Raw genomic sequence first — 14152 nt, 5'->3', positions numbered from 1 at the left:
TAGGAAGGAAATCAAAGGTTTGGAATAAATCTTTCATAAAATAAAAATGAAGCATCTGCCAAATAACTCCTTGGGCAAAAAAATCTATAGAATAAAATGAAATAGAATTAAATAGGCAAAAGGACTGTGTGTAAAAAGAATGAACGAATAAGTAAATAAATAAATAATAAAAATAAATTAATACTGCAGAATGCCCAGAAGAATATTGAAAATAAGTAAAAGCTATGAAAGCAAAGAGGAATGAAAAAATACTGGTAGGTAAAATCAAAGAAAATCCAATGATCTTTTTTTATGAACATGAAAGCTAAATAGGGAATGAATAGTGTCTGTTACTCATAGAATTGATCTTAGTGTTCTTAAGTACTTCTGTAACTGGTATTCTAAAGGAAGAGGGTGAATGTTGACAAAGTTAAGGAAGAAGTGGATGGGATGAACATTGTAAAATGCTAGGGTAGAGCAAAAAGTAAAGGGTTCAGCATTTTGGAAAGAAGCGATGACTGGGCCAGCTGGTTTTTATGTTCATTAAACTTTTCAGAAAGATGGTTAGATGAGATGATTTAAAGCGTGCAAGATTAGCTGTTTAGAAGGTAAAATCTGGGAGGTTATGCTGCAACACCTGTTCAATTGCAAAGCTTGTTTGAGAATTCTGTTTGTCACAGAAATGAAAAATGTAATTGTATTGGAGAGATTTGTCAGAGAGTTGTTGGAACTGGGAGACTTTAACCAACAAAATATTTGGATAATATTAGATGCTTCCTTTGAATCTGGAGACTGAAGGGAGATCTAATTGGCTCCATATTGTTATCAGGGATTAAGTAGTCTCATCTTTCAGTATTAATGTCAAATTTTGTTGCAAGTGATGCCTTAAGACATCTAAGATGCAGTTCAAGTGTAATATTGTTAATAATTTCTAAAGCATCATAACAATACTTTGACCTCTACTTGACCACTAACCCACATGTGGTTTCTGTCCCTCAGTATTGCAATGTTGGAGGAACTACATTATGGATGACATGTTGCAGTAATACCCTCTGGGCCAATGCACAAGATCTAAATGCAATTTGAAAACAGTTTGGTAAATTCTCCTGGTGCCCTGGCTAATTGTCTCAGTCATTATCCTAGATTATCTGGTCATTAATCTAATTATTTTTCATACAAATTAGTGTACAAATTAGCTGCCATCTCCACAGTGATTCCACTTCAAACACAGTTCATTGGCAGCAACATGTTTTGTGAGATCTTGACTTTGCGAGAAAATTGTGCATAATTTGCATTTTAAGCATTGAAAATAAACTTTAGGTTGTGGATACTCAAAACACATCAAATAGAAGAATAGGTTAATGACACTCCTGCGCTTTGATATTTTTCTACTCATTTCGTGCAGCCATTTAACCCAGTCTGAGGTGAGAACTTGTTTCATCCTGGAATAGAAATAGTCAGGGTGTTGAAACTGGCTAATGTATTAGGTCCTATCTATATATACAGGATGAACTATAAACCAAAAAATTGTGGCTTACTTGCAGATAAGATAAAATTCTATAAGAGTAATACTGGTATCTATCAATACAGGAGATTTGTAAAACACTATAGAGTCTCCATTCTGGCTGGGAAGGTGTGGGTGAGAACTGTTTAAACTGCTTCATCTTCTTTATTTTTTGGAGCATATGCCTACTGATATTTTCTTTTTGCTCTTTAAGATCAGCTGCTGTCCTGATTCACCCATCTGTTCTTCAGAGAAGACAAAAGAGTGTCACTTAGTGGTTCAGATGGGGGCAGACAGCTTCACTCCCAGTGCAACATGATTCAGCCCCAGAAGCAGATCCATCTACTGGCAATCCTTTACCAAATGGCAAGACAGACTCCCTGAAATCATCACACCCATTGACCCACCACTTTCCTTGCTCTCTGGCACTCCATCTTTTAACCAGTGTTGGCTAGCACAAGTTCAAAGGAAGTACTGAGATACGGAGTAACGAGAACCTTTTTGTGCTTTTGGTGGAATTCAGCTATACAATCATACGTTACTCAGCTTCCATTTTTGTCTCAGTTGCAGCAGGTAATTCTGGATGACTATGGAGCTGACCTGGTCAGTCATGTATTTGGTTTGTAGAATTTCTCAGGGATAAGCAGACATTTGGCAAATTTCCATTATCAATTAGTGTATGGAATAATTAATGTTGGAAGGGAACCCAATTTATCCAGTAATAATGGGACATTTTTGAATTTTCTGGCTGGTTTAAATTAATATTTTGGAATTGTTGTTCACCCCCAGCAAAGACAGCTTCTTATCTGAAAGTTTTTCAAATGCAGTTCCACAATTTTTGGAAGAAAGCTTTAAGGATTGGATTCAAACATGAACTGCAAAAAATCACTGTAGTCAATGTATTTGAAAATGGACCTCACAAATTACCCAATTTTAATTTGCAAATATGTCAAATTTCATTGGTATGAGAGTTAACTATTGGCTTTGTTGCTTCTCCTTTTTGTAAAATGTTTTCTAATTGCTGAACTAGAACAGACGCAAATTACAAGTGAGAGTATGGGGAAATGCTGTTGGGGCCAAGAATGGGTCATTCATAATCTTGTTTTAAGAAGGAACCAGTATGAGGAGTTGATTGGTTTACTGCTCCAGTTTCTTGTGTTAATGGGTGATGATTATTCCAGATGAGCTCCTTAACTCCAGTTTAGGGTTCCATATATTTTGTCCAAGGCCATAGTTAGTATGTGGTTACTCATGGATAGGAGTAGATTTGTGTTTGTTACTGTAATTGCTTTTGCTCCAGAAAGCATGCTTATTAGAATTGTTTTAGGAGATTCTACCAGAATGTAGAGAGCTATGGGAACTGGCAAAGAGACATGTGATGTCAGAATTTCTTTTAGTTGGTTCCCTGGTTCCACTGAATTAATTTTTTACTTTGTATTTGGCTGAGTGTTTTTTGCCAACATAGTTTTCCAGAACATAAAATTCCTGAATTCTAGCCAGCATCTGCAAAATGTTTCATGTCAGTATTGTTGACCCTATGAATTAGTGGTTGAGACTGTATCTGGCTATAAATAGCCTTTACCTTACAATTCCCCTCTCTGACCCCACACCTTTCCATTCTCTTTGGTTCAATGTCTTGCCAACTTTTGAGGGTTTTTTGCAGAAATAGTTTATCATGTTCCAAGGCAATAGAAGTAAATTAATATTTTTATGACAATGTTAGTACTATATAGTGTGAGATTTTTGATGTGGTTATCTAAACCAAGGTGATCCTTAAAGATACCGTATTTTGTTCTTATGCTTGGAAGAAATAATTTGAAAAGTACTGCAAAGTCCTTGATGTGTAAATTATAAACACGAGATTCCGCATCATCCTGTGAAGTATGTCATTGCGGTTGGATTTTAACTGTCGAGTAGCTATTGCAGTTTTGAAATTGAGGAAGAATGATGTTTGAAGTATATGCAGGAGTTTGTTCTGGTTAAATTTGATTTGTCTGATTATCTGTACTGAACGTTTTTGTTTAGAATTGTTAAGAGAGGAAACCAAATGCTGCATTGACCTAATGGAATCATTTCATGACTATTGCAAGTTAGTAAACAATAAAAGAAAAATCAGAAATGAGAAAATCTGCAGATGCTGGAAATCCAAGCAACACTCAAAATGCTGGAGGAACTCAAAAAGTCAGGCAGGACCTATGGAAAAGAGTACAAGCAACGTTTTGGGCCGAGACCCTTCATCAGGACTGGAAAAAACAGATTTACATTGGGAACTTAAATCAGCTTTAATTTTTCTTTAATATCAGCTTTATAATGTAACAAGATTAAAGCTTTATAATATATGAAAAATGGGAAAGCTTTACACTCGTGTTCCATTTAAATTCCGGAATTTTCTATAGGTGGAAGAAAAGCCAATGGTTAGGAATACTTAAAGAAATCAGGGAATTTTTCTTTTTGACAATGGAGGTGCAGTGATCTGAAAATTAATAGTGTACATGTTACTGAAATTCTTATGAACTATCTACTTCATTCTATTTCAGGTTTGCCATTTGCTGGATTCAAGCTGCACTTCAATAAAAGTTTATCCAAAAGTACCAAATTGTAACAGCATACATTCTTTTCAGGTATGAACGTCATTGTTTTTTAAAATTTAAATGTTGGGCTTTTCAGTTCCACATGTGTGCATGCCGTTGGTCACTATTTCTCAGAACACAGTTGAAATGAGCAAGACTTAAGGAGCGGGAAAGCCAGAGGTCCATGAGCCAGTTCTCTTTAGAGGGTCAGAGGTGGAAAGGATCAGTAACTTTAAATTCCTGGGTGTCGCTATCTCAGCGGATCTCTCCAGGACCCATTGTATAAATATAATTGCAAAGAAAGCACAACAGCACCTTTATTTCCTCAGGAGTCTGCAGAGATCCAGCATGTCATCAAAAACTTTAGCAAACTTCTATAGATGTGTGGTGGAAAGTGTGCTGACTGGCTGCATTATGGCCTGTTACGGGAACACTAATTCCTTGGAGTGGAAAATCCTACAAAAGATAATGGACTTAGTCCAGTACATCATGGGAAATGCCCTTCCAGCCATTGAGTACATCTACATGAAATGTTGCAGTAAAAAAGCAACATCCATCATCACAGATCCTCACCACTCAGGCCATGCCCTTTTCTCACTGCTGCCAACAGGTAGAAGGTACGGGTGCCTCAGGAGTCGCACCCTTAGCTTCAAGAACAGTTTTTATTCCTCAGCCATCAGGCTCTTAAGAAAAAGGGGATAAATATACTCATTATGTTTCTGGTGCTCTCACAACCAATGGTCTCACTTTAAGGATTCTTTACTTTGTTATTTCATGTTCTAGTTATTGCTGTTTATTTGCATTTGCACAGTTTGTTGTTCATTGATCCTGTTTACAATTACTGTTCTAGAGATTTGTTCAGAATGCCCGCAGGAAGAAGAATCTCAGTTGTATGTGGTGACATGCATGTAATTTGATAATTTTACTTTGACATTTCTCTGGAGTTGAGCTTCCAGTGAGATCTAATAGATCTCATTGTGTTTTGCTTGTAGTCTGAAGTACAGGAGATGGTTAAGTTGAAGTTGTAGAAGACATTGGTAAGGCCTAATTTGGAATATTGTGTGCAATTTTGGTTACCAACATACAGGAAAGATGTAAACAAGGTTGATAGAGCACAGAGAAAATTTGCAAAGATTTTGCTGAGTTTAGAGGACCTGAGTTAGGAAAGATTGGTTAGGTTAGGACTTTATTCCTTGCAACGTGAAATATTGAGAGAATATTTGATAGAGGTATACAAAATATTGAGGGGTATAGATAAGGTAATGCAAGTAGGCTTTTTCCACTGAGGTTGGGTGGGATTACAACCTGAGGTCATGGGTTAAGGGTGAAAGGTGAGAAGTTTAAGGGGAACATGAGGGGAAACTTCTTCACTCAGAAGGTTGTGAGTGTGGAATAAACTGTCAGCATGTGGTGCATGAAGCTCAATTTAAAAGTTTAAGAGAAGTTTGGATAGGTACATGGATGGTAGGGGGGCTATGGAGGATTGTGGTCCCAGTGCAGGTCAATGGGTGTAGGCAGTTTAAATGTTTTTTGGCATTGACTAGGTGGGTTGAAGGTCCTGTTTTTGTGCTGTACGACTTCTGACTGACCCCTGTCTTGCTTCTGAGAGATTCACAATCTACATTACAGTATTTTATTAACTTCTGGCCCAAGTTAATTTCATGAGCTAAGTTCTGTTGATTGGGCCGATAACTTCAAGAAATTGGCATTTTTTTCTGTTTTTCAAGCTAATTTTTGTTAATCCCTTCAATTTGGAATTGTTAAATGCTACTTATACCCTAGGACCTTTGAAGTTCTTACCTTTGATTTTTACCATTTTCCTATCACATGCTCTTCCATTTTCAACCCTCCATACATTGTTTTCCAAAGTTCATAAGATAATTTTAGAGATGATTAAGTGAGCATGCTCAGGTTTGCCATTAGATTTTTCAACCATACCTTGTCAGTCTTGATTAATCCAGCATCTCATTTTCCATCTAAGATAAATTTGAATTCACACAAAATTTGTCTGTCTGTATCCTGAATGTTGTCCAGTTTACTATTTCTCATTTTACTGTCCTACTCTGGCAAAACTTGACTGTGAATGCCTGTGTTGCTCAAGTTTTCCAGCACATTCCAGAATCTCTTATGCTTATGATTTGGTATTGAGATAATGGATCTGCCACGATCATATGATTAATAAAACAAACTTAAAGGGTAGAATCCCTACTTTGTTTTCATAATTTGGGCAAGACAAAACTCTTTATTTCCTTATCATATCTCAACATATCTTTGTGAATTCTGAATATAAAATTCAAGTGGCAGTATATGAATATTGAAAACTTCAAGCCTTCCTATTTGCATGGCCTGTAAATTGCACTTGGTTCCAGTCATAACTTTGTAACTACAAATGTCTAATTTACAATGGAAGAGCTTGCTATGTTATGAGAAAGCTTGTAAAGTCTCCTGTTGCTTCAGGGGGTCTTTTCCAGTCCACATTAGCCAAATTTCTTTTAATCCTCAGGTATTGTACTGATTTAGAAGCCATTTTATAGTTCTTTTCTATAACTACATGGAATTTAATTAACTCTGTGTCATCTCACTATACTTCTTCCAGCTTCAGTAGAACTAAATCCAGAAATTTAACTACACCCCAGCAACTCCATATCCTGTCCAGGATATGTATCTCCTGAATGCTATGCTCTCTGACATTCTTTGACTCCATTCTAGTTGATATTAGGGTAATTGAAATATTTAACTATATTGTCCTAGTATTTTTACAGTTGTCAAATACATTTGTTCAATTTCCTTGGATTATTTGATGCTCTGTAGCACACTCTGAGCAGTGTGACTTCTTTATTTCAATCCCGATAGCCTCATTTGATGATCTTTTGTATTATTATTTCCTTCTGTCATGATTGTTCTCAATGCAATTTTTTTAAACCCGTCTCATCTAAAATTAACAGTACTACAGTAGCTGAAATATATATTTCCGCATCTATCAAAGGCTCAAATGATTAGTTTTGTATATTAAATTAACACAACTGACCCCCAATTTCATTTTGCATTTGTTAATTCAAACTCCTAACGCCCTTTTCTTTAGTAGAAGTGCTCTTTAATTTTGCTTCTGACAACCTAATTTTATTTTGTTTTGGTTGTTCCTTGGTTGCCTAATAAAACAGAAATAGTTTATTAATAATTTATTGGAGTACTTTAAGGGTGCCTGCTATTATCTTTAAAATTCCATCAAGTTATTCCTTGAACTAAATTCTTGAGAGATGCAAGCCTGGTTTGTATTATTTCGGTGTTAATTTAACTTTTGAGTCCTGGTGTCTTTCAGCCAAATCCATGTGGCCCTCCTTACAATTCCAAAAAGTCTTTCCTGTGATGCAGTGGTCAGAACTGCTCACGGTGTTTCAGTTGTGATGTAAACTCCTTGGGCAGTCCATTCCTTCTGCAGTTTCTGACATGGCTGATGGAACCATAATTGTGCTTGTGGACTCTGCCACAAGCAGTGCAGAGAGCCTTGATGCAGTTTTAGCTGGAGTGCTGAATGAGCTTGACATTCTCAACACTTTCTCCAGTGTTGCTCGATTTTTAGTCATGGAACAGAACTTCCTAAAAAGTTGTTTGTGGTGTACTTTTTCCAAGTAGTTTCTGAAAAAGCTTTTCCTTGGCCAAAGGTTGTTGCATTGGATGTGATGGTGAATACCGCTCAGTATGGAGGGGCCACTTCACACCATCCTATGGAGGGGTCACTGCACAGGATCGGAAAAAGCTGCAGGAAGTTGCAAACTTGGCCCACTCCTTCATGGGCGCTGAAGGGCTCCTGATGGGCTCCCTTCATGTTCAACTTCTTAGGGAAAGTTTCTTCCTCACTACTATCAGATTTCTGAATGGGCAATGAACATGTGTACACTACCTCTCACTATCTTTCTTTGTTTTGCTCTTTTCGCACTAATTTAATTTTTATGCATATTGATTATTGTAATTTATAGTTTTTATTATATATTACAATATGATGCTGCTGCAAAACAACAAATTTTATTACATATGCCAATGATATTAAACCCGATTCTGATAAAGATATCTTCTAAGATGTGGGAGCTGTTCACATTTTCTGGAGTCTTTAATGTCAGAATAACAGTGTTTACAGGAGTTATTTGGGGAGATGACCTTTGTTTCGCCAATACAGTCGGCCCTCCTTATCCGCGGATTCCACATGCGCGGATTCAACCAACCGCGGATCGGGAAAACCCAGAAGTTCTCTGTCCAGTACTCGTTTGAGCATGTGCAGACTTTTTTTTCTTGTCATTATTCCCTAAACAATACAGTATAACAACTATTTACATGGAATTTACATTGTATTAGATGTTATAAGTAATCTAGAGATTATTTAAATGTACAGGCAGTCCCCGGGTTATGAATGTGTTCTGTTCCTGAGTCCGTCTTTAAGTCGGATTTGAAGTCGGAACAGGTACATCCGGTATTATTTAGCGTCAGTAAAACGTTTTTCTTAGTGTATAGTATATATTTTACCTTTCTATGCATATAAAACTTAAGAAACATGCGTATTTCAATAATTAAACCACTGCGTTGCTTAGTAATAATTGTAGCTTTCATCAGGGCAGGGCCTTTCACATGCTCCATTAAAATTGTTCCGATCGTTGACCGACTGTAGCCTAACACTTTTCCAGTGACTGATGGCGTTTCACCTCTTTCTGATCACTTTATTACTTTCAATTGTGATCATGAATATTTTCGTGAACAGAAACATTGAGGATTCAGAGCTGCGCCAGGTCCTAAAGACCGCTGCACTGAGCCAGGTTAAATAAGGGACTTGAGCATCCGCGATTTTTGGTATCCGCCGGGGGGGTTTGTCCTGGAACCAATTCCCTGCGGATAAGGAGGGCCGACTGCATTAACATGTCATACACTGTCATTTTTCAATGATCATGTTGTTGAAGACTTGGATTTTGGCCTATGAATGTAACCCTGTGTGTTGTCTCCATGCTGCAACTTAATAGCTGAAGTTAAAGTGAACTTGGTAGAGGTGATGATGTCGAGCAGTTCCTGATTTGTCTTGTAAATCTGTTTCACATCAATGGGAGAGATTCTAGAGGAGAATTAACAATATTGGGCAAGAATTTAATTGAGAAATGTTGGCCTAATGACGTAGCCTTGCTTGACCTTAGTCTGCACTGATATACCAGTTAACCCATTCAGACTGCAATTTAAAGAGCTGTCCTTGACTCGTGTTGGCGAAGACCCAAGATCTTCTGTGTCCATAGACTTTGCATGAAATAAGGTTAAGAGGGTCTGCCAGTTGGCATAACTGAAATCTGACCCTTAAATTCTAAAGTTAGGGCTGTTCTGAAAATATACAAAAGGCTCTTTATAAAGCAGTTCACCGAGGCCAGATATTTCAGGTCAGAAATCTGGGCACATTTATTCCTTGTCAAATACCTCCAAAAATCTGTTTTGCTTAGTTTCATGAACACATACCTATCTTCCTTACAAAAAGTGAGGGATTCTGGGGTGGGGATAGTAATCCAGTCCATCCATTCAGCCTTCAACAATATTGTTTAAAGAGCTCTTTAAAATTGCGGATAGTGCTAGTGATAAACTTTTCCATGTTCAGGATAGCTTGTGAAATCACAGGCTTAGAAATAGCTGAGAGCCAGGGATGGGAATTTTTTTAATGTCTGCTGTAACTCTCCCAATGAACATGTAAGACAGACATCAGGTCATCATAAGTTACTCCTTTTTATTTATTTGTCGTGGCTGAGCTGAACATCCCATCTTTACTCCTTACTGCCTCTGTGTTTCTCATGAAAATTAGAATCCCAAATCAATGTCACAAATTGGCCTAGAGCTCCAAGGAATAATTTTGCAAAATATCTTGCTTTTACATCTCAAGATTGGCAGCCATACCAATGTGTTGTATTCCCATTGTGGCCTAATCAGTGTTTTCAAAGGTTAATTTATTATCAAAGTATACAGCTCTAAAATTCTTCTCCAGGTCGCCACGAAACCAAGAAAGAAAATAAAAAAGCAGTACAATCATCAACCGTCAAATCTCCACCACCACACACCCCCCCCCCCCCCCCCCCCACGGCACAAAATAAATTGGGTGAAAAACAGAAGAAAAAACTAGAATACTTGGGGAGGGGGGGGGGTGGGTTCAAATCCAAAATGCAGAAAACATGGATAACATTTTCTGAGCATAGTGGCGGTCCTTTCCCTCTAGCTGCAAATGATTCCACCAGAGATCAAAATGCAGTCTCCCCTTTCAGGTTTTAGAGCGATCCCCCAGCAATTTTAGAATAAAGGCAGAGCACTCACCTTCCACATTTGCTTTGCTGTTTCAATCTCTTTGGTCACTTTAATTGACAAACTATGGAGGCTTTAATCTCGGATGCTGCCTCTGCCTCCCAGAATCCTCTCGGAAACTGCAGAGCACTGGAACAACTGAAGTTTTATAAAGTTCATCTTGACAACTTGTTCTTGTACACTCTGCACCAGTATCTTTGAATCATATTAACCACTTTCTCAGCCTGCCTTGCAATGCCAATAAATTGCATATGCAGTTGCAAGAAAAAGTTGGTGAACCCTTTGCAGTTACCTGGTTTTCTGCATTAAAATGTGGTTTGATGTTTATCTAAATCACAAAAGACAAACACAATCTGCTTAAAGAGTAACACACAAATAATTGTAGTTTTCATGTCTTTATTGAACATATTGTTCAATCATTCACAGGCCGGGCTGGAAAAAAGATGTGAAACCTTGTATTTAATAATGTGGAACCTCCCTTAGCGGCAATAATTTCCACCAAATGTTTCCTGTAGCTGCTGATCAGACTTGCACAATGGCAAGGAGGAATTTTAGACCATTCATCAGTATTTCTGGGATACCTCACATGAACAGCCCTCTTCAATTAGGCCACAACATCTCAATTGGGCTAAAGTCTGGACTCTAACTTGGTCATTTCAAAGCACAAATTTTCTTCTTTTTAAACCATTCTGTTAATTTGCTGTTGTGTCATTGTTCCTTCAAAGATTGCAAGCTGTTGAGGCTCTGAGGCAGCAAAGTAGCCCCAAGCCATGACTGGGGCTTCGTAGTTGAGATGAGGTATTGGTGTGTAGAGCCCTTTTTCCTCCAAACATAGCATGCATTTCTGCCAAAAGTTCAACATCTCTCTCATCTGTCCACTGAACATTGGCCCAGAAGCACATCAGGAGGTCTTTTGCAAAGTTGAGATGTGCAGCAATGTTTTTTGGAGAACAGTGCTTTCCCTTGTTGTGCCCCTCCATGAACACAATTCTTGTTCAGTGTTTTTCTTATTGTGGACACATGAACAAAGACTTTAGAAAGTTCAAGTGATTTATACAGGTCTTTTGCTATTATCCTTGGGTTCTTTTTCACCTCCTTCAGCATTGCATGTTGTGTTCCTGGTGTGATCTTTGCAGGATGCCCACTCCTAGGGAGAATAGCAACAGTATTGAATTTCTTCCATTTGTAGACAATTTCTCTTACTGTGGACTGATAAACATTCAGGTCTTTTGTAGCCTCTTCTAGCTGCATGTATCTCTACAATTCTTCTTTTAAGGTCCTCTGAAAGTTGCTCTGATTGAGGCATAGTGCACATAACAATAATAAATACTTAAATCTCAAGTGGGAAATTCTTTCATTACAGCAGCAACATTTAAAAACACACTTGGTGGGCAGACTAAGTAAAGTACAGAATAATAATATAGTAATTTACCAATGTGCAATAATGTACAAAATAATAAAACTGAGACTATTGTACTATGATATGTGTTTCCCTGTCATACAGAGATGAACTGCTGTATATGCTTATTGCATTTGGTAGGAAAGATTTTCTGTAGCGATTCTTGTGACAGTGGAGCTGAATGATTCTGTTCAAAATGATGCTCCGCTGCTGATTCAGTTGGTCATGGAGAGGTTGTGCCAGGTTGTCCATAATGGATAACAGTTTGTTTAGTGACCTAATCTCCACCACTGACTGCGTCAGGGTTGAATCCAAGGACGGATCCAGCCTTTTTGATGAATTCATTTAGTCTTTTTGCATCACCAGCACCAATGCTGCTACCCCAACGTAAAGCCGCAAAGAAGATATCTACAACAGTCTGGTAAAAGATCTCTTAACATCCTGTTGCACACATTGAATGATCCTGGCTGCCTTAGAAAATAGTCTGCTCACACCCTTCTTGTAAGCAGCTTGGTGTAGGTTTTGCAGTCAAGTCTGTTGTTGAGGTGAACACCCAAGTATTTGTACTCCATCACCACCGCAACTTCTTCTACCAGAATGTATACAGGACTCTTCACAGTCCTCGTCATCCTAAAATCAGTCACCTTCTCCCAGGTATTGGCCACATTCAGGAGCAGGTGATTCCTCTTCCACCGCTCCACAAACTTGTCCACCAGTCCTCTGTACTCTGACTCTTGCCCATTTCTGATACAACTAACCACTGCAGAGTCATCAGAGAACTTCTGCAAGTGACAAGACTCAGATTTGTACTGAAAGTCTGAGGTGTACAGTGTGAACAGAAATGGATCTTTCTTGAGAAGAACAGGCTCTGTCAGTAACCTGACTTTCTGTTTCTTTTTTTTATATAGGGCAGGGGACCTCAACAACACACACCTCCAATCTCATTGCCAGGGAATGCCTAGCAATACCCGAAGGTTCACATACTTTTTTTGAAGCTAGACTGTAATCGTTTAAATTATGTACGCAGTATTGATGAGAATTAGTACGGTTGTTTGTGTGTTATTAGTTTAAGCAGATTGTGTTTGTCTATTATTGTGATATAGATGAAGATCAGACACATTTTATGAGTAATTAAAGAAAACCAGGTAATTGCAAAGTATTCACAATCTTCTTGCAACTGTATATACCTCCTTGGAATTTATATATAGTTTATATTCTTTTCTTGACTTTTCCTACGAAATGCAGCTCTTCACCTTTATGTAAAATTTCATTAGCCACCCTCCTGTTCCACAAGCCTTTTACTATCCTTTTGAAGATCTTTTGTCCTTCTGACAGCTCACTGTGCCTCCCAAATTTTGTCATTTGCAAAGTTGAGAATTGTTCTCAGTATACTCAAATCCAAATCATAAAATGTGTTCAGAAAGGCCTTGACCTGATCCTTGGGGAATGTTACTCTATAGTTTACTGTAGTCCAAGAAACAATCATTCATGATCTCTTTTGAACTGGTGGTGGGGGAAATAAGGCAGAATGGGGAAAAGCAAGCAACACACACAAAATGCTGGTGGAACGCAGCAGGCCAGGCAGCATCTATAGGGAGAAGTACAGTTGACGTTTTGGGCCAAGATCCTTCATCAGGACAAATTGAAAGAAAAGATAATAGATTTGAAAGTGGGAGGGGGAATTCCAAAATGATAGGAGAAGACGGGGGGAGGGATTAAGCTAAGAGCTGGAAAGTTGATTGGCAAAAGGGCTACAGAGCTGGAGAAGGGAAAGGATTATTGGACGGGAGGCCTAGGGAGAAAGAAAGGGGGAGGGGAGCACCAGAGGGAGATAGAGAACAGGCAAAGAGTGATTGTGAGAGGAGCAGAGAGAGAAGAAAGGGGGGGAGTTAAATAAGGGATGGGGTAAAATGGGGAGGAGGGGTATTAACGGAAGTTAGAGAAATCAATGTTCATGCAATCAGGTTGGAGGCTACCCAGACAGAAATCAAGGTGTTGTTCCTCCAACCTGAGTGTGGCTTCATCTTGACAGTAGAGGAGGCCATGGATAGACATATCAGAATGGGAATGGGACGTGGAATTAAAATGTGTGGCCGCTGGGAGATCCTGTTTTCTCTGACAGACACATTGATTTCTCTAACTTCTGTTAATGCCCCTCCTCCCCCTCTTACCCCATCCCTTATTTATCTCCCACCCTCTTTCTTCTCTCTCCTTTTTTCTCTCTCTGCCCCTCTCACAATCACTCCTTGCCTGTTCTCCATCTCTTTCTGGTGCTCCCCTCCCTCTTTCTTTCTCCTTAGGCCTCCCGTCCCATGATCCTTTCCGTTCTCCAGCTCTGTATCCCTTTTGCCAATCAACTTTCCAGCTCTTAGTTTAATCCCTTCCCCT

At 38.5% G+C, this 14152-nt stretch overlaps 1 protein-coding gene across 11 annotated transcripts in view; it reads left to right on the top strand.

Moving 5' to 3' along the window:
- Positions 1-14152, top strand: part of sgms1b (sphingomyelin synthase 1b) — a 90478-nt gene that overhangs the window by 25857 nt on the left and 50469 nt on the right. For 6 of the 11 annotated variants that reach the window (XM_073027341.1, XM_073027346.1, XM_073027340.1 and 3 more), the window contains one exon: positions 4021-4104. The exons of 2 other annotated variants lie outside the window; for them this stretch is intronic. The gene's annotated coding sequence lies outside the window, so the exon portion shown is untranslated. Of the gene's footprint in view, positions 1-1697; positions 2057-4020; positions 4105-12672; positions 12739-14152 lie in introns of all 11 variants that reach the window. 3 more of the 11 variants (XM_073027345.1, XM_073027349.1, XM_073027343.1) reach the window with 2 other exon arrangements.

The sequence above is a fragment of the Hemitrygon akajei genome, chromosome 23 (genome assembly GCF_048418815.1).
Source record: "Hemitrygon akajei chromosome 23, sHemAka1.3, whole genome shotgun sequence".
Lineage (NCBI taxonomy): Eukaryota > Metazoa > Chordata > Chondrichthyes > Myliobatiformes > Dasyatidae > Hemitrygon > Hemitrygon akajei.
The sequence above is the reverse complement of the archived record's forward strand: the minus strand, read 5'-3'. Positions and strand labels throughout refer to the sequence as shown.